The sequence below is a fragment of the Sus scrofa genome, chromosome X (genome assembly GCF_054392235.1).
Source record: "Sus scrofa isolate SSC_HxYL_T2T_F1_AM1 chromosome X, Sscrofa_HxYL_maternal_Yorkshire_Landrace_v2.0, whole genome shotgun sequence".
Classification (NCBI taxonomy): domain Eukaryota; kingdom Metazoa; phylum Chordata; class Mammalia; order Artiodactyla; family Suidae; genus Sus; species Sus scrofa.
In genome coordinates, this window is record NC_139401.1 from 123,214,574 (window position 1) to 123,238,182 (window position 23,609).

General features: G+C 39.1%; 1 long non-coding RNA gene and 1 pseudogene across 10 annotated transcripts in view; one reads left to right on the forward strand and one right to left on the reverse strand.

The window, feature by feature from the left end:
- The window catches only part of LOC102158351 (uncharacterized), a 758,918-nt gene that overhangs the window by 287,990 nt on the left and 447,319 nt on the right, over positions 1-23,609 (forward strand). Inside the window, exons 5-6 of one of the 10 annotated variants that reach the window (XR_014835883.1) lie at positions 10,396-10,547; positions 12,317-12,403. The exons of 7 other annotated variants lie outside the window; for them this stretch is intronic. This is a non-coding gene — a long non-coding RNA (uncharacterized LOC102158351). 2 more of the 10 variants (XR_014835886.1, XR_014835880.1) reach the window with 2 other exon arrangements.
- LOC100737814 (c-Myc-binding protein pseudogene) lies at positions 16,969-17,279 on the reverse strand (annotated as a pseudogene).

The window sequence follows — 23,609 nt, forward strand, 5'->3', positions numbered from 1 at the left end:
GTCAGCTTCCCATCTGAAACTTACTTCATAGGGTTTCAGTGAGAATTCCTATAAAGCACTTAACACCTGGCACATGATAATCACATCTAAATGTTTTTTTAAATAACTAAAATACAGTTGGAGAGGACTTCTGTTACCAAATTGAGATGGAGTAGAACTTGGGCTAAAAGATTCCTTTGTACTGTATGAAGAAAGGGTTTGAAAAGCAAATGAGTGACATACAGTAGGTTTTAGAAATAATTCTTAAACCAGGAAGAGAACGTGTATGTTTTGTTTTTATTTATGTAAATGTTTTGTACCCTGCTAATTTTTTATTGTTATTTTTTTCTTTTTAGGGCTGCACCTATGGCATATGGAAGTTCCCAGGCTAGGAGTCAAATCAGAGCTGTAGATGCCAGCCTACACCACAGCCACAACTCAGAATCCAAGCGGCATTTGCAAACTACACCATGGCTCAGGGCAACGCCGGATCCTTAACCCAATGAAAGAGGCCAGGGATTGAACCCACATCCTTATGGATACCTTGGGTTCGTTGGGTTGGGTTCGTTACCACAGAGCCATAATGGGAACTCCATACCCTGCTTATTTTTTAAATTTTATTCAGATCTAATTGATATATAACATTATATTTCAGGTGTACATCATGATTTCATAATTGTAAACATCGTGAAATGATCACAACAGTAAGTCTAGTTACCATTCATCACCATGCAAAACTAAATTTTAGGGTTTATTCTCTTGGCAACTTTCAAATATGCTCTAAAATATTATTGGCTGAAGTCATGCTGTATATCACATCCTGATTTATAACTTATTTATGTTATAACTGAAAGTTTGTACCTTTTGACGCTCTTCACCTGTTTTGCCTACTGCTCAAGTCTCTCTCCTTTGTCAACCACCATTCTGTTCTGATTTTTGTTTTGTTTTGTTTGTGTGTTTTTTAGCTACATAAGATTATGAGTCTTACATCAAAAAAAAAAAATCCCAAGGAACTAATAATAAAAATAGAAATAGAAATTGAAAATTCAATCTAAGAAAGGAAAGTTCCTCAAAAACTCCAGGCATGAGAGCAACATAATTGTTGTGGTTGAGTTTCAAATTTGGTTATCAGTATTTGAGTGGTGAAGGTAAAGGAGGAAACACAATCAGTTGTATAGTTCTTTCTATCACTAAGTGGGAAGCATACATATTCATTATTAGAAACCAATATGGGGGACAGTAGATTTGTACTGAGGTTCAGAATCAAGATCTGATTTCACATTCCAGCTCCATAACTCTGCGATCTGGGGCATATAACTTACATTGTTTGAGATACTGACTCATCTGTAAAATAAGGATAATAATAGTGCCTACATCTTAGAGTTTCTTTGAGAATTAAATGAGATATGTAGCCTTTAATATAGTTAGCCTGGTACATATCAATCCCTTAATAAATGGAATATCTTCTTTTTTTCCTCTCTACTTCCTCTTCTTCTTCTTCTTTCCTTCTTCTCATTTTTAATCTCCACCCCTTCCTTCTCCTCTCTCACTATCTGATGTATCATATTTGGAATTTCCTCAGTGTTTAATCTGGCAAATATAACAATGACAGCTAACAGGTACGGGACACTTACTATGTGCCAGGTGCTATTCTAAGCACTTTACATTCCTTGATTCATTTAATCTTTATTTTTAAAAAATAAGGCCAGTTATGTGCAAAGGGTGAAAACCAGGTGAATATTTAAAGGAAAGTGTTTTATTGGAATCCAATGAAATATCAACAAATAGATGATGTCAAATGAGTTACAGGGCTTACCGGGTATCTTTTCTTAACAGATTGACTTTTCCATGCACTTATAACAACTTTGGTTAAGAGGTAGAGTGAGAGCCCCAAAGAGAAATGAGGCCTGGGGTGGGTAGCTTATGCCAACTCATATCTATATCTTGTAGATAAAGGCTCTTATCCATATGAATTTGTGGATCAGTTTTGTTTTCTGCAAGAGACCACTGGAATTTTGATAAAGGTCGCGTTGAATCTGTAGGTTACTTTGAGTAGTATTGTCATCTTAACAATTTTGTCTTCCAAGCTATGAACCCAGGATATCTTTACATTAATTTAGATCCTCTTTCTTTCAGTAATGTTTTATACTTTTCAGTATAGCAGTTTTTCACTTGGTTAAATTTATTCCTATATATTTTTCTCTTTTTGATGCTATTTAAATTCAATCATTTTCTTAATTTTTCATATCATTCATTACTGATGTATAGAAATTCAAATGATTTTGTATGTTGATCTTGTACCTTGCACTTTGCTGGATTAATTTATTAGGATTTGGGGGGAGGGTTCTTTGGGATTTCTATATACAGGATTATGTCACCTGCAAATAGAGATAGTTTTACTTCTTTCTTTTTAATTTGGATGCCTTTTATTTCTTTTTCCTGACTAATTGCTCTGACTAGGTCTTCCAGTACAATGTGAAAATGATAAAATGCCTCTTGGTTTTAGAGAAAACTTTTAGTCTTTTATCACTGTGTATGATGTTACCAGTTTCCTTCCCCCCCCCCATAAATGCCCTTTGTCATGATGAGGAGGCTCCTTCCTACGCCTAGTTTTCTAAGTGTTTTATTAAGAGCATTGAATTTTGTGAAATGCTTTTTCTGCATCAAATAAAATAACTTTCTCTTTTTTTCTATCAGTGTGGTGCATCACACTGATTGATTTTCTTATGTTTGTATTCCTTTGCATTTCTGGAACAAATCTCACCTAATTATGGGGTATAGTCATTTTAATATGCTGTTGGATTTGGTTGTTAGCATTTTGTTGAGAATTTTGGCAGATTACTCATCTGTAGATTTTTTTTCTTGTGGTTTCTTTGACTGCCTTTGGTATCATAGTAACGCTTAATCTCATAAAATGAGTTAGGAAATGTTACCCCCTCTTCTGTTTAGGGGAAGAGTTTGAGAATGACTGGGAAGAGTTTGAGAATTAGTAATTCTTTTTTAAAGATTTGGTGGAATTTACCTGTGAAGCCATCTGGTCCTTGACTGTCTTTATTTGGGAGAGATTTTTGATAACCGATTCAAGCTCCTTACTTATTATAGACCATGTATGTATATGTTCTATTCCTTCTTAGGTTACTTTTGATAATTTCTCTGTTTTTAAGAATTTGCTCATGTCATCTAGGTTATATTATTTGTTGGCCTACAATTATTCATAGTATTCTCTTATAGTCTTTGTTGTACCTATAAGGTCTGTAGTAAGGTGCCCACCTTCATTTCTTTCTTTTCTTTTCTCTTTTCTTTTTGGAAGCACCCACAGCATATGGAAGTTCCTGGGTAAGGAATCTAATCTGACCCATGCCACAGCTGCAGCAATGCCAGACCCTTAACCCACTGTGCCAGGGCAAGGATTGAACCCACATCGCCACAGAGACGACACCAGATCCTTAAACCACTGCGCTACAGCAGGAACTCCCCTACTTTCATTTCTGATTTTAGTTATTTATATCTCCTCTCTCTCACTCTCTCTTTTTTTCAATCTAACTAAAAGTTTTCAGAGGAGCAACTTTTCCTTGTGTTGTTTCTGTTCTTTTTCTATTCTCTATTCCATTTGTCTAGCTCTAATCTATTTCTTTTTTTTTTTTCATTCTAGGAGTTTTCAGTTTACTTTGCTCTTCTTTTTTCTCATTCCTTAAGGTGTACTTATGTTACTTCTTTTTAATATAGGCATTTACAGCTATAAATTTCTCTCTAAGCATTGCTTTCACTGTATTTTATCAGATTTGGTGTTTTTTTTTTTTCTTCTCTTTTCACTCACCTCTAAGTATTTTCTAATTTCTCTAGGAATTTCTCCTTTGATTCTCTAAGAATATGGTATTCAATTTTTATATATTTGTGAATTTTCTAGTTTTCTTGTTATTGATTTCTATCTTTATTCTATGTGTTCAGAGAAAATATTTTGTATTATTTGCATCTTTAAAAATTTGCTGGGTCTTGTTTGTGCCCTGATATGTGATCGATCCTGAAAAATCTGACATGTACACTTAAAAATAGATTGTATTTTGCTACTGTTTTGTGGAGTGTTCTATATGTCTCTTAGGTCTAGTTGATCGTTTAAGTCCTCTATTTCCTCATGGATAGTCTGTCCAGATGTTCTACTAACAAAGTTGAATTAATGAAGCCTCTATCTATTACTACTGAACTGTCAAATTCTCTCTTCAATTCTATCAGTGTTGGCTTCACCTACTTTGGGATGCTGTGGGGTTTTTTGTACCTATATGTTTATTATTGATTGACTGAGGCATTTAACTATTACGTGATGTCTTTTTTTGAGTTTTACAACATTTTTTTAAACCTAAAGTAGTTTTGTCTGGTATTAGTGTGGCCTCACCAGCTCTCTCACTATATGCAGGCAATATCTTGTTCAGCCATTTCACTTTAAACGTATTTGTGTCTTGAATTTAAAGTGAGACTCTTGTAGACAACATAGAGTTAGACCATGTGTTTTTAGTCCATTCTGCTAATCTCTGCCTTTTAACAGGAGATATTAGTCCATTGACATTTAAAGCAATTACTGGTGATAAAGGATTGTCATTTTGCTATTTGTTTTCTTTATGTCATATCATTTTTTGGTTTATTTAAATAGACTTTATTTTTACAGCAATTTTAGGTTCACAGCAATATTGAGCCAATATTGAGCCAAATATAGAGAAATTCTCTTCTACCCCCAGCCTCCACATATATATAGCCTCCCCCATTATCAACATTGCTCATCAGAATGGTACTTTTTTTAAAACCAAATATGAAACTGCATTTATATATTGTAATCACTCAAAGTCCATACTTTACTTTATAGTTCAATCTTGGTGTCCGTGGGTTTGGACAAATGTATAATGACATATCAATCATTATAATATCATACAGAGTATTTCTCACTGCCCTAAAAATGCTCTGTCCTCAGCCTATTTGTCTCTCCCCTCTACCCCTGGCAACTACATATCTTTTTTTAATCTCTTTAGTTTTACTTTTTTCCAGAATGTAATGTAGTTGGAATCATAGTGTGTAGCTTTCTCAGACTGGCTTCTTTCACTTAGTAGTATGCATTTAAGATTCCTTAATGCCTTTTCATGGCTCAATATCTCATTTCTTTTTAATGCTAAATGTTATTCCATTGTCTGTATGTAATAGTATATTTATCCCTTCACTTACTGAAGGATATCTTGATTGTTTCCAAGATTGACAGTGATGAATAAAGCTGCAATTAATATCCACGTGCAGTTTTTGTGTGTACACAATTTTCAATACTTTTGGATTAATACCAAGGAACACAAATTCTGAATCATATGGTAAAGGTATGTTTAATTTTATAGGAAACCCACCAAACTGTCATCCAAAGTGGCCGTACCATTTTGCATTCCCACCAGTAACAAACAAGAGTTTCTGTTGCTCCATAACCTTGCTTGCATTTATGTCAGTGTTTTGGATTTTGGCCATCCTGATAGACGTGTAGTAGTATTTCATTGTTTTAATTTTCATTTTCGATCTCTCTCTTTTTTTTAGTTAGCCTGGCAAGGGGCTTATCAATTTTACTCACCTTTTCAAAGTACAAACTTTGGCTTCATTGATTTTCTCCATTGATCTCCTATTTTCAATTCCATCAATTTCTGCTCTAATTCTTATTATTTCTTTTCTTCTGCTTACTTTGTATTTAATTAGCCCTTCTTTTTCTAGTTTCCTAAAGTGGAAACTTTAGATGATTAATTTTAGATTTTTCTTCTTTTTTAAATCTATGTATTCAATACTATAAAATTCCCTTTGAGCACTAGTTTCACTGTATCTCACATTGTCCTGAAAATATCAATTAAGTCTAACTGTTCAATTGTGTCATTTAGAATTTGTTGCCTTGTTGATTTTCTGCCTAAAGGATCTGTCCATTGAATGTGAGTGGGGTGTTAAACTCTCCTACTATTATTGTATTCCCATCAACTTCTCCTTTTATGTCTGTTAGCATTTGTTGTAGGTATTTGGGTGTTCCTATTTTGGGGACATATATATCGATGAGTGTAATATCCTCTTCTTGAATTAATGCTTTTATCATTAAATAGTGTTCTGCATTATCTTTCTTTATGGCCTTTGTTTTAAAGTCTATTTTGTCTGAAATGAGTATCGCAATTCCTGCTTTTCTTTCATTCACATGAAATAACTTTTTTATCCCCTCACTTTCAGTTTATATGTGTCCTTTCCCTAAGGTGAGTCTCTTGTAGGCAGTATAATGTAGGTTCTAGTTTTTGTATCCTGTCTGCCACCCTGTGTCTTTTGATTGGGTCATTTGGTCCATTGACATTTAAGGTAGTTATTGATAAATATGGATTTATTGCCATTTTAAACCTTGTTTTATAGTTGATTCTATGTTTCTTATTTGTTCTTTTTTTTTTTTTTTTTGTCTTTTTAGGGCCACATCTGTGGCATATGGATGTTCCCTGGCTAGGGGTCAAATCAGAGCAATGCGGGATCCGAGCGGCATCTGCAACCTACACCACAGGTCGTGGCAACACTGGATCCTTAACCTCCTGAGCGAGGCCAGGGATCAAACCTGTGTCCTCATGGAGACTAGTCAGATAAGTTTTTGCTGAGCCATGACAGGAATTCCTCCTTTCTTTTTTTGTTTGGATGATTTCCTTTTATTTTAGGCTTGTGTCCTCTTCTTTTTAGTTTTTGTGAATATATTGTTTAGTTTTGATTTGTGGTTGCCCTGTTTTTCAAGTATGTTAACCACTTCCTATATCTGCTTTCTTTAGCCTGATAGTCATATAGGCTCAAACATGTTCTAATGAAAAGAATCTAGATTTTCTTAAGTTCCTTCCCCACATTTTATGATTTTGCTGTCCTTTTTCATATCTTCATGTTTATCCTTTTGTTATTCCTTGTGTTATGTGGCTTTCATAAATAGGTTTCTTTTTGATCTGTATACTGGCTTACTGAAGTGATTACTTTCCAATTGTGATTTTCTACATCCTATATCTTTTAACTTCTTTCCTATTTAGAGGAGATATTTAAGTACTTCTTTTAGAGTGGGTTTAGTATTGCTGTAGTCTTTTAGTTTTAGTTTGTTGCAGAAATTCTTTATTTCTCCTTCTATTTTAAATAATAGTCTTGCTGGGTAGAGTATTCTAGGCTACAAATTTTTCCCTTTTAGAACTTTAAATATATCTTATCACTCTCTATGGCCTGTAGTGTTTCTGTAGAGAGATCAGCTGATAGCCTTATGAGGGTTTCCTTATAATTAACTCTCTTTCTCTTGCTGCCTTTAGAATCCTCTCCTTATCTTTAAATTTTGCCATTTTTACTATAATATGTCTTGGTGTAGATCTGTTTGGGGTCAAATTGTTTTGGGGCCCTCTGTGCTTCCTGTAGCTTGATATCTGTTTCCTTTAGATTTGGAAAGTTTTCAGCCATAATTTCTTCAAATAAATTTTCAATCCCCTCTTCTTTTCTTCTCCATCTGGAATACCCATTATGTATAGATTGGCCCACTTAACATTATCCCATATATCTCTTATATTGCTTTCATGTTTTTCATTTGATTTTCTCTCTGTTGTCCTAATTGGGTGATTCCCATTTTTCTGTCTTCCATGTCACTCATTTGTTCCCTTGCATTATTCATTCTGCTCTTCAATATCTTTAACTCAGCTTGTGTCTCAGCAAATGAATTTTCTAATTTTTTTTTGGTCCTGCTTATAGTTTCTAGTTCCTTTTTAAAGTAATCTGCAATGCCATTGATATCTGTTCTTAATTCCTTCTGTATTTCATTACTTCCTTTTTTTAACTTAATGTCTGTTAGACTTCAGAGGTCTGTTTCATTGTTTGTTCCTTCAGGGGAATTCTACTGTTCTTTTAACTGGGAATGGTTCCTTGCTTCTTCATTTTGCTTATATTTTTCTTATTTTGTGTGTTTAGGGAAAACAATCTATTACAGTCTTGGAGAGCTATTTATACGTGGGCACATCCTTGGGTAAAGCTTGTGAGGGCTTACAATTTTTTTTTTTTTTTTTTTTTTTTTTGGTGTGAGGGATGCTTTTGGTTTGGATTCTTGCTGTATCTCTCCTCAGTGTGTGTAGGCTGTTATCCTCTTGATAGGGGGTGAGCAGGTGTACAGCTCATGAATGCTTCCAGGGAGATGGGGCCGTTCAGTGGGCAGGGCCTGGAGCCAGTGCTTGGTTGCTGAGCCCTTGGCATTGACAGGGATGCACGGGGAGGTGGGGGCACAGGCTGCTCCTGATTGCAGGGCCCTGGGCAGTCACAATGTTGGCATCCAAAGCCTTTGGCAACAGCAGTAGCAGTGCACGTGCATTCCCAAGGGGGTGAGGGCAATGGGTGGCACTTGGTTGCAAGGCCCTCTGTGGCAGCAACCTCTGAGGTGGCTGGGTCCCAGATGTTGCCTGCTTATGAGCTCTTTAGTGGTGGCAGGCTATGCCCACCTCAGCAGTCTGAGATGTCACAGTCCTGAGATGGCTGTGACAGTTTGCCCCCACCCCCCATAGCCCATGCAAGAGGTGCTTCACTGCCTTAGAGCCTGAGCGTGTGCAGAGAAGGATGGTCCTGTGGTGATTTCACCCCTCCTCTTCTCGCCCTCCTCCACAATGGTGCCTTGCTTCTCCTGCAGGCCCAGCCTCTTCTTTTCTTTAATCTTAAACCATTTTTAAAATCTCAAGTGAAATATGGATGGGTATGAGACTTTACTCCAGTGAAAATTTTAGGCTTCTTTGGTAAAGGTCACCTTGCTAGTAGATATGAAAAATAAAGTCACTTAACACGTCTTTTCTATAATCTTACTTCTTTTTTATAGGGCCACACCCATGGCATATGGAAGTTCCTGGGCTAGGGGTCAAATCAGAGCTGTAGCTGCCGGCCGGATCCTTAACCAACTGAGTGAGGCCAGGGATTGAAACGACATCCTCATGGATACTAGTCAGGTTTGTTACCACTGAGCCACAAGGGGAACCCCCGGTCTTACTTTCTAATAACATTGTTTTGATGTGTAACAGTGGAGAGGAAGGAATTATTAGATGGTAGTCAAGATCATGATCTTGCATAAACAGACATGGGAATTAATATTTTCTGTTATTTACTCTCTGTATACATTCTGACAATTTTCACAGTAAACTTGGCAGGAACATATTATTTATTCTCACTCTTTTTTTTTTTTTTTTTTTTTGCTTTTTAGAACCTGTGACATATGGAGGTTCCCAGGCTAGGGGTCAAATCAGAGCTGTAGCCGCTGGCCTACGCCAGAGCCCCAGCAACATCAGATCCGAGCCATGTCTGCAATCTGCACCACAGCTCATGGCAATGCTGGATCCTTAACCCACTGAGCGAGGCCAGGGATTGAACCCACAACCTTATGGTTCCTAGTTGGATTCATTTCCACTGAGCCATGATGGGAACTCCTATTCTTTCTCTTATAGGTAAGGAATTAGTGGATCAGAGAAGTCTAGCAACTTGCCCAATGTTAGGCATCAAGCAAACAGCAGGAATGGAGTTTATTCCTAGATTTTGTTCCAGAGCTTATAAACCTCCTAGTTAAAATACTCCCTTCAACATTATGAAGTACTTGCTACTGGAACAACACAATAACTCAGAGAATTAAATGATCTTAGATTCTTTTTACAGAAGGTCTTATAATCTGGATGATAAGCTCAGAATTCCATTCATTACAATAAAATAAATTATAAATTACTTAAAATTCATTCTTTTGTCTTTTGCCCTCAATTTTTTTTTAAATTGCTGTCCCTGTGGCATATCAAAGTCAAATCCTGGGCTAGCTGCCCATCTACACCACAGCCATGGCAGTCTATGCTATAGCTTATGGCAGTGCCAGATCCTTAACCCATCAAGTGAGGCCAGGGATCAGACACACATCTTTGCAGAAACTACATCAGATCTTTAACCCGCTGAGCCACAATGGAACTTCTGCCCCAAATTTTGATCACAAATCTACCTTTTAATGATAGTTTATCTTCTACTTTTCAATATTTATTTCGAATCTTGATGAAAAGGTTGACAACAATCTTAAATTAAAGAAAAGTATTCTGAAAAAAAGTAAACTAGAAAAACAGAAATTAATTTTTCATGAAAAAAACTTATCATTTCCCTGAGGAACAGAATACTGTTTTGTAGTTTAGTTATGTCATTAGCCATCAAGCAGTGTTTCCCTGCTGTAAAAATAGTCTCTGTGAGCAATGTAAGTTTAGCTGTTTCTGATTTTGTTTAGTTTTTGAAATATGATTGACATAAACATTTTTTAGCCTGGTACGTGGTGAATAAACAAACAGGGTTGTAGAAAGATTGTTGCTGTATTAATTCTGATTTAATTTCTCCTTTCATGTGTTCTCTTTTGCCTCTTCATCATCCCGTCAGAACTATCTTTAAGTTCAGAAGCTCAACAGTGTCCACTAGTGGGCAAACAAGAGAATAACTATGTGATTACAAAGGAAAACCTGTGATACTGAAATGCAGACAGAAAAGACTCTCAAAGACTGTCATATGTGTTATCCAAATTACATTTCCAGGTAATGTCCAGATTTTGTAACAAATTAGAAAATAGGGATTTGGAGGAAAAGCTCTGTTATATGTTCGCTTAATAAAGAAACCCTAATTCTGTGTTGAACTCAAGTAACAATATTAGAAACAGTTTTTACAGTTGTTGAAACTTTGGATTTTCACTATTTGAATATCGTTGAAAATCAAGTCTTTAGTTTTGAAAACTCACTTTATCCTCGATTGTTGCCTGAGATTCCAACTCTAGTTCACATGGTGGCACAGCAGAAAAGAATCTGACTAGGAACCATGAGGTTGTGGGTTTGATCCCTGGCCTCACTCACTAGGTTTAAGGATCTGGCATTGCCATGAGCTGTGGTGTAGGTCACAGACGCAGCTCGGATCCTGCGTTGCTGTGGCTCTGGTGTAAGCTGGCGGCTACAGCTCTGATTGGACCCCTAGCCTGGGAACTTCCATATGCCACCGGTGCAGCCCTAGAAAAGATTAAAAAAAAGAGAGAGAGAGAGACATTCCAACTCTTATAGAAATATTTTAACAATAGTGAGGCTGATGTATATTTGAACCCCTGGGACAGTTATTCTCAAACTTTAGTGGGCATCAGAATCACCTGGAGAGTTTGATAAAAATGCAGAGGTAAAGAGGGCTCTGCTGCTGCCACCAGCCCCACACCCTCTTCTGGACTGAAGAGCTAGTTCTAGCTAGTTCTATTCCCAGATACTAGAAATGCTCTTCACTGCCAGCTCATAGCTGCCAGTATTCTAGAAATTTCCCTCAATTTGAGACCTTATCCAGGGTCATACCATATTCTTGATATAGGGACATCTGAGTCAATTCACTCCAAAATCTTGAATCCTGACATTCCCTGAACCTTCTGTTCCTACAGAAGAGCACATTCCTCCTTGTGAAAAGACAGTGCTTTTCTCCTACTTGACAGCAATGCAAAGGTTTCTCCTCAAAAAAGAGACCTGATCCCTATAGATCTGACCCAAATCACCTTTTAGCTGCTAGGACAACAACTAGGGCCACTCACAATGTGATTCACCTGGGGCATGCTTGACTTGCTAGAATCACTCTAAGAAAGCTGGAGAAAGTGATGCGCCATGCAAAGTAGAAGTGGAAGAAGTGCCTTAGCAGACAACAGAGGGAAGGATTAAAAGGCGTATAGGTTGGAGTTTCCATTGTGGCTTGGTGGGTTGACAAAACGTAGTCTCCATGAGGTAGTGGGTTAAGGATCTGGCCTTACCACAAGCTGCATGGTAGGTCACAGACACAGCTCGGATCTGGTGTTGCCATGACTGTGGTATAGGCTTACAGCTGCAGCTCTGATTCAACTCCTAGCCAAGGAACGTCCATAGGCCACAGGTGCAGCTGTAATAAAAAAGGAAATAAAAGCATAAAGATGTGGGCATCCTATATATATATTTACATAAGGATAGAAAACTGTGTTCCATAGGTAATCCCAAAAGATACTCAATGTACAATAAGAAATAGACTGGGGAGATGTGCATCAGCATTAATGAGACGCTCACTGATTGTTGTTCTTTGCATGCCAGGGCTGATGATAGGGGGCCTGATGATAGGCTGTTATAGAACTGAGCTCACTGATGGCAATAAAGTTAATAAGATTCTGAAATAACCAAAGCCAGATGGTGAATCTTAACTGACAGAAGCCAAGTAGTTGCAGTTATTGCAGTGAGCACCAATGTCAGCGTATCAGTCAGGGGCTCTGACCCTCAAAAGCCATGAAAATTGGTAATTGAATGCAGTCATCCTATTGCAGATGGACAGCCATGTATTGCTCAGTATATAGAGTCAAACAACCAAGATGGAGGATCAGGAAGTTGAAGACAGCTGCTTCAATAAAAGGGTACAATTCTATTTCTAGTTTTGAGATGTGGGCCTGGTTTCTGACCCAGAACTTCTCTGAAGGAGAAGATGGCTACTTATGAGTGAGGCCTCTGGAATATCATGGAAACGTATATTGTATTTATTCCTCCAGTCTTTCCCAAAAGGACACATGAGACTTCAATAAGGAACTAGCTATACACCAGGACAAGGTGAGCCCTCAAACACTTTGAACATGATTAGACACATTTTTCAAGTTAACACTGATAACTGGTGATTCAAAATATCATCATGGCCCCATTGTTAGGGAGGGGATATAGAAGGGTGTAATAATAAATGGAATCTTGGCCTGGGGGTACTTCACAATGAGTATACTAGGAGCATGGGCCCACCCATTGATTGTTTCCCTATTTCCAAGTATATAGTTAGAATGGACATACATGGTAGTTGGCAAAACTCCTCAGGCAAGAGTGCTTATGGTAGAAAGGCCAAATTAAACCTTGTAAGATGTACCACTCCACAACTACACCTGAATAAGACCATTAAAAAAATTCCTATGTTGTGTGGCAGTAGTGATATGGCAGAAATAAATGCCACACTTACGATATCTTCATTTAATGCTCCAGTCTTGCCCCCACAAAAGCCATATGCATACTAAGGGTTAACCAGTGACAGTGTGGCCAGAGTTGTGCATCCGAAACTGTTATCAGTCTCATCAAGTCAAAATCTTGGGCAGGTCAAGAAGTAGTTCATCATTAAGTTGGAAGTGAGAAATCTGGAGTTGGACATAAACAGAGCAAGACAGTTACAAGTAAGCTGAATGCACAGATCTCTTAAACTGTCCTCGTTTCTTTTTTTTTCTTTTTTATGTTCAGAGGTAGTGATTTACACTAGTCTTCAGCTCACTGAGCTATCCTTCTGCCTCATTTATTCTACTATTGATTCCTTCTAGTGTATTTTTCATGTCAGTTATTGTATTCTTCATCTCTGGTTGTTCTTTATATTTTCTAACTGTTAAAAACTTCTAATGCCTCATCCTGTGCATCCATTCTCCTCCTGAATTCTTTGTTCATCTTTACAATCAATACTCTGAATTCTTTCTCAGGTAGATTGCCTATCTCCACTTCACTTAGTTTTTCTGGTGTTTTATCTTGTTCCTTCGTCTGGAACATATTCCTCTGCCACCTCATTTTGTCTAAGTTGTTATTTGTATTTTTATGTATGTAATGGGTTAGTTTCATTTCTTGACCTCCGAGAAGTAGAATACATCCTATGTGTCCCAGCTATGCACTCCCCTTTCGTCACCCAAGCTATATGATCTAGGAGTTTCCCCTAAGAAGGCAGCGTGGGTTCTTTTCCTTGTGGCAATTTGACTATGTGGGTGGTCTGGCAGGCTTATTTGGCCCCTAGTCTGGTTGGTTGCCTGAACTTGCCTTGTACAGATGCTACTGACTGCTGTTTAGCAGGGCCTGGTCATGGGGTGGCTGGCTACAGAACTGTAGGTGGCCGCAGGATTATGTCTTGTTCACTGGTGGATGGAATAAGGGTCCTGAAGACTCTAGGGCTGTTGTCCACCCACTGGCAGGTGAAGCCAGATCCTGGGGTTAGTACCTGAACTACTTACCAGGCAGAGCTAGTTTGTAGAGTCTGGCCACAGAGCTCAGGGATCCCAGAGCTCATTTCAATTGTTGTGGGGGAAGTAGTTCCTGATACAATTGAGTATGTGGTCTGAGGTGTCCTGAATATGACATTGGCCTGCTATTGAGCCAGGCCAGAGCCCAGTTGGTCCCAGAGTAGGGTGTGGCCTGCATTGCTAGATCATAGTTTTCTTGTTTCTGGTGTCTGTCCCTGGTGAGTGAGGCTGGTGTAGAGGCTGTGCAAGCTTCCTGGTAAGAGGGGCCAGTGACTACCCACTGGTGGGTAGAGCTTTGTCTTGGCCCTCTAGTGGGCAGGGCCATGTTTAGGGGTGCGTCCAGAGGTGGCAGTGGGATCTTTAGTCTTTAGGCAGTTTGTCTGATGATGGGTGGGGCTGTGTCCCTGCCCAGTTAGTTGTTTGGCCAGTTAGGTCCCAGCACTGGTGCCTGAAGGCTGCTGGGTGAGGCCAGGCATTGGTGTTAATGAGCTAGAGGGAGGGTCCCACATAGGGCCTGCCCATATGAGCAGTAGAAAGCTACCATATGTGGCTGCCACCAATGTCTGTGTCCTCAGGGTGAGTCTCAGCTACCCCCTGCCTCTCCAGGAGACCCTCCAAGACCAGCAGGTAGGTTTGGCCCAGGCTCCTATCAAATTACTGCTTTTTCCCTGGATCCTGGTACATGTGAGATTTTGTGTGTGCCCTTTAGCAGTGAAGTCTCTCTTTCCCCCAGTTCTGTGGGCCTCCTGCAATTAAGGTCTGCTGGCCCTCAAAACCAAATACTCCAGGCTCTCATCTTCCCAGTGCAAGACTCCTGCGCTGGGAAGCTTGATGTGGGCCTCAGAGCTCTAACTCCTGTGGGAGAACATCTGCCATGTAGTTATTCTTCAGTTTATGTGTCATCCATCTGGAGTGTAAGGGATTTGAATATATCATATTTCTTTTCTTTTTCTTTTCTTTTTCTTTTCTTTTCTTTTCTTTTCTTTTCTTTTCTTTTCTTTTCTTTTCTTTTCTTTTCTTTTCTTTTCTTTTCTTTTCTTTTGGCTTTTGGTCTTTTTAGGGCTGCACCTGAAGCATATGGAGGTTCCCAGGCTAGGGATCCAATCAGAGCTGTAGCTGCCAGCCTCCACCACAGCCATGGCAATGTGGGATCCAAGCCGTGTCTGTGACATACACCACAGATCTTGGCAACACCAGATCCTTAACCCACTGAGTGAGGCCAGGGATCGAACCCACAACCTCATGGATGCTAGTCAGGTTCATAACTGAGCCATGATGGGAGCTCCTTGAATATATCATATTTCTGACCCTCCAACCCATCTTTTTTGTGATTCCTTTTTTATGTCTTTAGTTGTAGAAGATCTCTTCTGGTAGGTTTCAGTCTTTTTCATTGATGGTTGTTCTGCAGATAGTTGTGATTTTGGTGTGCTTGTGAGAGGAAGTGAGCTCAAGATCTTCTACTCCACCATCCTGGCTGCTCTCTTCACAGTATATACTCTTTTTTAAAATAGTGTTTTTAAAATAGTGATTTACTGTTTACAAATCTTTCACATACATTCCATTTGACCCTCACAGAAGCCCCACAGATATTATTCTCATTTAACAGATGAGGAAAGTGAATCTCTGAGCAATTAACTGATGTGCCCAAAGTTCTACAATTAGTAAATGATTTATATTCATCAGTCTTCGGCCTAAAAAATCATCACCCAACCTTCCCTGATACCTGCCTACCTACTTCACAGGGATAATGAAGATAAAGTGAATTCAAGGCTAGAAAAATACTTTGAGGAAAAAAAGCACTATATAGTTGTACCCACAAACTATAGTTTTTCATGATATATGGCTCATTCCCCTTCTCATCCCAGCTTGTGCATGAACCAGAATTTTTTTATAATGATTTTTTATGTTTTTCCATTATAGCTGATTTACAGCGTTCTGTCAATTTTCTGCTGCACAGCAAGGTGACCCAGTCACACATGCATGTATACATTCTTTTTTATCACATTGTCATGCTCCATCACAAGTGACCAGACACAGTTGCCAGTGCTATACAGCAGGATCCCATTGCCTATCCATTCCAAAGGCTATAGTTTGCATCTATGAACCCCAAATTCCCAGTCCCTCCTACTCCCTACCCCTCCCTCTTGGCAACCAAAAGTCTTGACCCAGAATTTTATATTGCCTCTGTTCTGAATTCAACTGAGCAACTAAGAAAGGCAGGGGCACAGTGTGATCCCCTTTAAAGTTATATAAATTGCAATCAGGGTAACTGTATTATAGCAAATTGAAAAACAGCGCAGAAAGGCCAATGTGCAACTGGGATTCACTGAAGCACATGGCAAAGCAAGACAACATTATCAAATGGGCATGATTGCATAGAAGGAAACATGGTATCAGAGTTCACACTGGCACACACACAGTTAGGATCTAAGGCAAAGTGGTGGCAAAGAAGAATCATTTGTTCCATGTAATATAAACCAGAGCAGAAGATTCATGAGACCCCATGCAAAAGGTCAAGCAGATCTCTCCAGCTGTTTACAGAGAATATAAACAATAGTTTCAACTTCATTTTAAAGAATGACTATACCTGTGCTCATATTAGGAGCTAAACCAAGAAATAGCTCCATGTTAACTTCCTCAGCTAAAATACAACCAGTACCATCATTCCAGTCAGATCAATAAACAGAATGTTTTTTAAGGTAATGAATCAGATGGCTGTGTTTAGATTTTTTTTCAGGATTTACTTGCTTAAGACCCAAAGAAAATTATATTGAGGGGTTTTTTTTTTTTTTTGGTGATTCCAAGTCTATGTGTTTATTACAGTTAAAATGTGATAGGTGAATTTAACATATTAAAAGAATGCTTTAGTGTCTATTTGGAAAAGATTATATACTATACAAACTATTCAAGTAATACAAAACCATTTTTCACTGTCTTTTTAACTGAGATGAATTCTATTCATCATGCTTCTTCTCCTGAAGTGGTTCATATGAGCAAGACTTGTTTTCAGTTTTTTAATTTTCTTCTACAATAGCTTCACATTTCTCTTTCATTTTTGCTAATTCTAGATGAGCCAGCTCTATTTCTGGATTTTCTGGGATAGCATCTCCTAAGCGATACTTAAAAAATTCAAGGCACTATTAGATTTCTCTGGTTCTTCATATAAGGCTACTGACACCTTGGTCAGTGTGTTCAGCACTCCCGACTTCTCCAAGTACCTCTGGAACTGCTCATGCTTTTAGTCAGTGGCTTTGTAATGGGTCATAGTGACAGTGGCAGTGGCATAGCTGGCCCACAGTATATATACTCTTTTTTTTATATTATTGCCTTCTCTCTTTATTTTAATTCAATTATTATAGATTCACATGCAGTTGTAAGAAGTAATACAGGAAGATTCCATATATTCTTTACTTGGCTTCCCCCTAATCATAGCATCTTACAAAATAGAATACAATATTACGATTAGGACGTTGACATTGGTGCAATCCACCTACAGTATTCAGCTTTTTCCAGCTTTATTTGAACTTACTTAAGATCTATACAATGTTATCACCTGTGTAAGTCTGCCTATCTCTCACCACAACCAAGATACTAAACAGTTCCAGCATCATGAGAATCCTTCTGTTGCTTGTTATAACAAATACTTCTCTCCCACATCACTCCCCACTTTTAACCCCTGGAAACCTTTAAATTTTTTCCATTTTTTTTTACCAGTTTATTTTTTAATTTTTTTTTTTACAGAATAAAATACATACATTTAAATGCAGTTACATTCACACAGATTATTATATCATGGATCTTAAGAAACAGATTAAGTGACTCCCTCTGAAGAAGTGGAATGGAAAATATTCTGAGACAAATAGGAAATTTATTCTATACTTTATCCCATTTTGTATGGCTTTCATCTTTATAGTATTACCTATTACATTTCAATTTTTCCTTAAAAATTAGCATTATATTAAAATTGTGTATATTATGCAACTAAATTTTATAAAGAAGAAAGCCTTATATACCATTAAATATTTTATATAGCATAGTAAAAAGAATAACTTAACTGTAAGAATAAGAAAAATAATACACCCTTTGAAAATAAGTAAAATATAAAATGCATAAATTGGTTAAAAAACAGTGTAACTATATAAATATGTCCTCACAATTTGTTACATCTTATTGATTCTTCAATACAGGCATTACACCATTCTAGGTGATGTGATAAACAAGACATTGTAGACTTTACATTGTACCATGGAGAGAAATGGTTATTAATAATACAATTGTAGAACTGTATTATTTAACTGCACAGTGGCATTATTTAATTATAATTATCATAAATTCTTTGATGGAGAGGAAACCAAAATCAGATCTAAGAAGACTTCAGCATTCCAAGAATGATGTCATATGACCCCCTTCATGGTGGATTATGTAGTTATTTACTATGAGATATATTTCTTCTCCAGAGATTCCTTGTTTGTGTATCCATTGTAGATTTTTGGTTTGCAGTTATTCTGAAGTTTTGATATAAGAGTCTATATGTACATGAGATTGTTTTAAGTTGTTCTTCTCTTAATTGCAAGTTCATGTCCAGTGTCCTGCATTTGTACCCACCACTTCTCATGATTTCTGATTTTGATGGTATAATTGTGCATGGATGATTTCGTATCTTTACTGTATGTATACCTTTACTGGTGAGCCTTGTCATTTGTGGAATTTTTGTTCCCTGTTGCTGATCTTTTCTTTCCTGCCTAGAGAAGTTCCTTTAGTATTTGTTGTAAAGCTGGTTGAGTGTTGCTGAATTCTCTCAGCTTTTGCTTATCTGTGAAGGTTTTGATTTCTCCTTCAAATCTGAATGAGAGCCTTGCTGGGTAAAGCAATCTTGGTTGGAGGTTTTTTCCTTTCATCACATTAAGTATATCATGCCACTCCCTTCTGGCCTGCAGAGTTTCTGCTGAAAAATCTGCCATTCCCCTTATTGGGGTTTCCTTGCATGTTACTTGTTTCTTTTCCCTAGCTGCTTTCAAGATGTTCTCTTTGTCTTTGTCTTTAATTTTGGTCAGTTTGATTAATATGTGTCTCAGTGTGTTCCTCCTTGGGTTTATTTTGTATGGTACTTGTTGTGCTTCCTGGATTTGAGTGAGTGGTTTCTTCCCCATGTTAGGGAAGTTTTTGGCTATTATCTCTTGGAATATTTTTTCTGTCCCCTTTGCTCTCTCTCTTCTCCATCTGGCACCCGTATAATATGGATGTTGGTGCGTTTTACATTGTCCCAGAGTTCTCTGAGACTCTCTTCATTTGTTTTCAATCTTTTTTCTCTTTTCTGTTCTGCATCCATAACTTCCACTCATCTGTCCTCCACCTCGCTTATTCGTTCTTCTGCCTCCTGTCTTCGGCTGTTAGCTGCTTCTTGTGAATTTTTTATTTCAGTTATTGTCTTTTGCATCTCTTCTTGGTTAAGTTTTATATCTTGTGTCTCTTTGGTCAGTGTTTCCTGTGAGTTATCCATCTTTGCCTGCAGTTTATGTCCAATGTCTTGCATCATCTTCAGCATCAACAGTCTGAAGTCTTTTTCCTGGATGCTGAGGATCTCCTCATTGCTTAGCTGATTTTCTGGGGTTTTTCCTTTCTCCGTCATCTGAGTTATAGTTCTGTGTCTTTTCATGTTTATAGGTTTTTGGTGTGGTGACCTTTTGACAGATAATAGAGTTGTAGCCTCTCTTACTTCTGGTGTCTGCCCCCCTTGTGGCTCAAGTCGATATGGGGGTTTGCTGTAGGCTTCCTGATGGGAGGGGCTGATGCCTGCCCCCTGGTGGGTGGAGCCAATTCTGTTCCTTCTGGTGGGTGGGGCTTAGTCTCTGGATGGGATTAGAGGCAGCTGTGTGCCTGAGGGGGGTCTTTAGGTAGCCTGTTTCCTGAGGGGTGGGGCTGTGATCCCACCTGGATTGTTGTTTGCCCTGGGGCTTCTCAGCAGCTGACTGATGGGTGGGGCCAGATTTTCCCAAAATGGCCACCTCCAGAGACAGGCAAGCTGCTGAATATTCCCGAGAGCTTTGCTTTCAATGTCCTTCTCTCACAACATGCCACATTCACCCCTGTTTTCCCAGGATGTCCTCCAAGAACTGCAGTCAGGTTTGACCCAGATTCCTATGGAGACCTCGCACTGCCCTGGGAGCCAGCGCACGTGAAAGTCTGTGTGCGCCTTTTAAGAATGGGGTCTCCGTTTCCCCCAGTCCCGTGGAGCTCCTGCACACAAGCCCCACTGGCCTTCAATGCCAGATGCTCCAGGGGCTCTTTCTCCCAGTGCCAGGTCCCCTCACGTGAGGGTTTGATGTGTGGCTCAGAACTCTCCCTCCTGTGGGTGAGTCTCTGTGAACCAGTTAGTTTTCAGTCTGTGGAGCCTCCCACCCCCGAGGTGTGGGGTTGTTTATATTGCAAAATCACCCCTCCTACCTCTTGATGTGGCCTCCTCTTTTTCTTCTGGGGTAGGGTATCTTTTTTAAGGTTTCTGGTCCATTTGGGTGGAGATTGCTCAGCCTTTAGTTGTGAATTTTGTTGTTTTTTAGGAGAGAAGTTGAGCTCCAGTCCTTCTATTCTGCCATCTTAATCCTCTCTCCCACAGTATATACTCTTGATGAAAGACGTTTATAAGGTGCTGTGTTCCCAATTGGTGGCAACCAAAGTATAGAAGTAAGAGTGTCGTATCACTTCTAGTAATCCACATTGGGGAATTCATGCTTCCCATCTTTGTAATTCTAGATTCTGTGGCATTAGATTTTTAGTCCCCAAAAGGGAAAATCCACCACCTTGGAATGCAGTAAAAGTGTTATTGAACTAAAGTTACACCTGATGTCTGGGCCCTTTGGGATCCTTGTGCCAAGGAAATAGCAGGCAAGAAGAGAAGTCACCATTTGTCAGGGCTAGTTGACTCTGATCATTATGAAAGGAGATAGAGCTATTGTTTCATAATGGAGACAGGGAGGAATATATATGTCACCCAGATGACCCACCTCTTGATAGATCAATAGACAAGTACAGCAGGCATGGCCTGAGAAAGGAATGGGGACCACTCAGGCATAGGGATCTGGGTCACACCAGTCATAAATCATCTATACTTGCAGAAGTGTTAGCTGCTGTTGAGTGGAATCTAGAATGGGAAGTAGAGGAGGGAGAGTGTTAACATCATTATAGCCTTGAGTCCAGCTGCAGTAGCAACACAGTTTATCCCATTAACCTTCTTATAAGTTTCTCCAGGAATAGAATCCTGGTGGGCCTCTATGCCTGGAGAGTTTTTTCCAGAACTTATGTGAAGAAGTCGATCTGAACACCAGAAGATGTAGACTGTAGTGGAAGGTAGAATATGGTACCAAGCCCATTCTCAGGGCTAAAGGACTTGTACCCCCAGCAGCCACGAGTACTATTCAGTTGTCAACCCTGTCTAAGAATTTTCTTTTTTTTAATTTTTATTTCATGGAAGAAAACTAAATGTCCATTGACAGATGAATAGATTAAGAAGCTGTGGTACATATACACAGCAGAATTCTACTCAGCCAAAAAAGGAATGAAATAATGCCATTTGCAGCAACATAGATGGAACTAGAGATTCTTATACTAAGTGAAGTACGTCACAAAGAGAAAGACAAATACTATATGATATCACTTATATGAATCTAAAATATGGCACAGGGGTTCCTGTCATGGCTCAGCAGCTAATGAACCCGATTGGTATCCATGAGGACTCTTCCTAGCCTCACTCAGTGGGTTAAGGCTCCGGCGTTGCCGTGAGCTGTGGTGTTGGTCACAGATGTGCTCGGATCCTGCATTGCTGTGGCTCTGGTGTAGGCTGGCAGCTGCAGCTCCGATTAGACCCCCAGCCTAGGAGCTTCCATATGCTGTGGGTGCAGCCCTCAAAAGTCAAAGACAAAAAAAATTTAAAAATATGGCACAAATGAACCTATCTATAGAACAGAAACAAACTCATGGACTTAGAGAACAGACCTGTGGTTGCCAAGAGGGAGGGAATGGGATGGACTGGGAGTTTGGGGTTAATAGATGCAAACTATTGCATTTGGAGTGGATAAACAATGAGGTCCCACTGTATAGCACTGGGAACTATGTCTGGTCACTTGTGATGGAATGTGATGGAGGATAATGTGAGAAAAAGAATGTATATATGTGTACAACTGGGTCACTTTGTTGTATAGCAAAAATTGGCAGAACATTGTAAATCAGCTATAATAAAAAATTTAAAAAGGAATTTTCATCAAGTGGAGAAAACTACTCCGTCTAAGGTCAGGCTTACAGCCTTGTGTTCAACCCACATGCAATGACTGATTGATAACAGACTGCAAAGCCTGGCACCCTTGCTCCAAACTCAGGGCAACTCTAAAGGGCCACCTCCAGTTTAGAGTTCACTGTGAGGTCAGTTGAGCAATTTTCTGAGACCCTATCACGACCCAGCTTTTCTCTCTGCCCAGTTCTGCTTCCTTTCCTTCGTGCCCCCACAGGTGTTTATCCCAACAGCACTCCCTAATAAACCTACTGCATTCTAGCCTCCATTTCAGAATCTGCTTTCTAGGGAACCCAACAGTCATATTCCAAGGCCCCAACCCCAGAGAGATCCTCTATACCTCTGGGACGATATGAAGCTGTGTAATACGCATTTTAAAACATTCTCTGGGTAATTATGACCCAGAGGGTACTCAGATTTCATTTTGGGAAACACTGTCCCCCCAAGGACTATTTTTATTGCCTCCTGTTCACCCCCTTGGTGAGAGAGGGATCTTCCACCGTAAATATTATAAGATGACCGACACAAGACACTCAGCACCAGACAGATGAAATCAAACAGCAGTTTGATAATCAAACAGACAGCTGTAGAAGAGGAATTGGCATGCCACACAGCTCTCCATAGGGTTGCATTTAGAAGTAAATAAGCAGGGGCTGTGGAGTGATTCCTGGTTCCCGTGGAAGGATGTGATTTGAATAATTTCATGCGCCATCAGGGAGGTAAAACCCATTAGGTTGAGGACTAGGTGAAATGCAGCTAGCCTGACTACTAGGGGACCTATCCAAGTGGGGAGTTTTTGGCACAGGGTGGGGTGCATATATGGTGAGAGCAGGGGGAATTCATGGTTAAGTCTCTGGGGCCCTCTGAGACTCAAAGATACAAGGCAGCACATGAAATTTTTCAGCCTTATAATAATACAGAGACTTATAATCATACAGAAATCCAAGTAATTATTCCTTCCTCTGTTGTGATAAATAAGGACTTTCATAAAGCTTCTCTAAGGGCCAGCTCCTTCTCTTCCTACCTTCTTTTCCCCCACCTCCACACCCAGTGCCACCTCTGCCTGGCAGGAGATTATATGTATAGGCCCAGGCACTAGTCTTCCAAGAAGCACCAGGCTCTCTATCCCACCATGTTCCCTCAACCTTTTCTCCAAGGTTGTTTTCCCATTTGAGCATTCAGTATTGATCAAACTCAAAATATCTTGCCGTTGTACGTATCCTTGTACCTGCTTTCTATACTTTCTACTCGTGATTTTTTTAAATTGAAATATAGTCAAGGTACAATATTATGTTAGTTTCAGGTGTACTATCA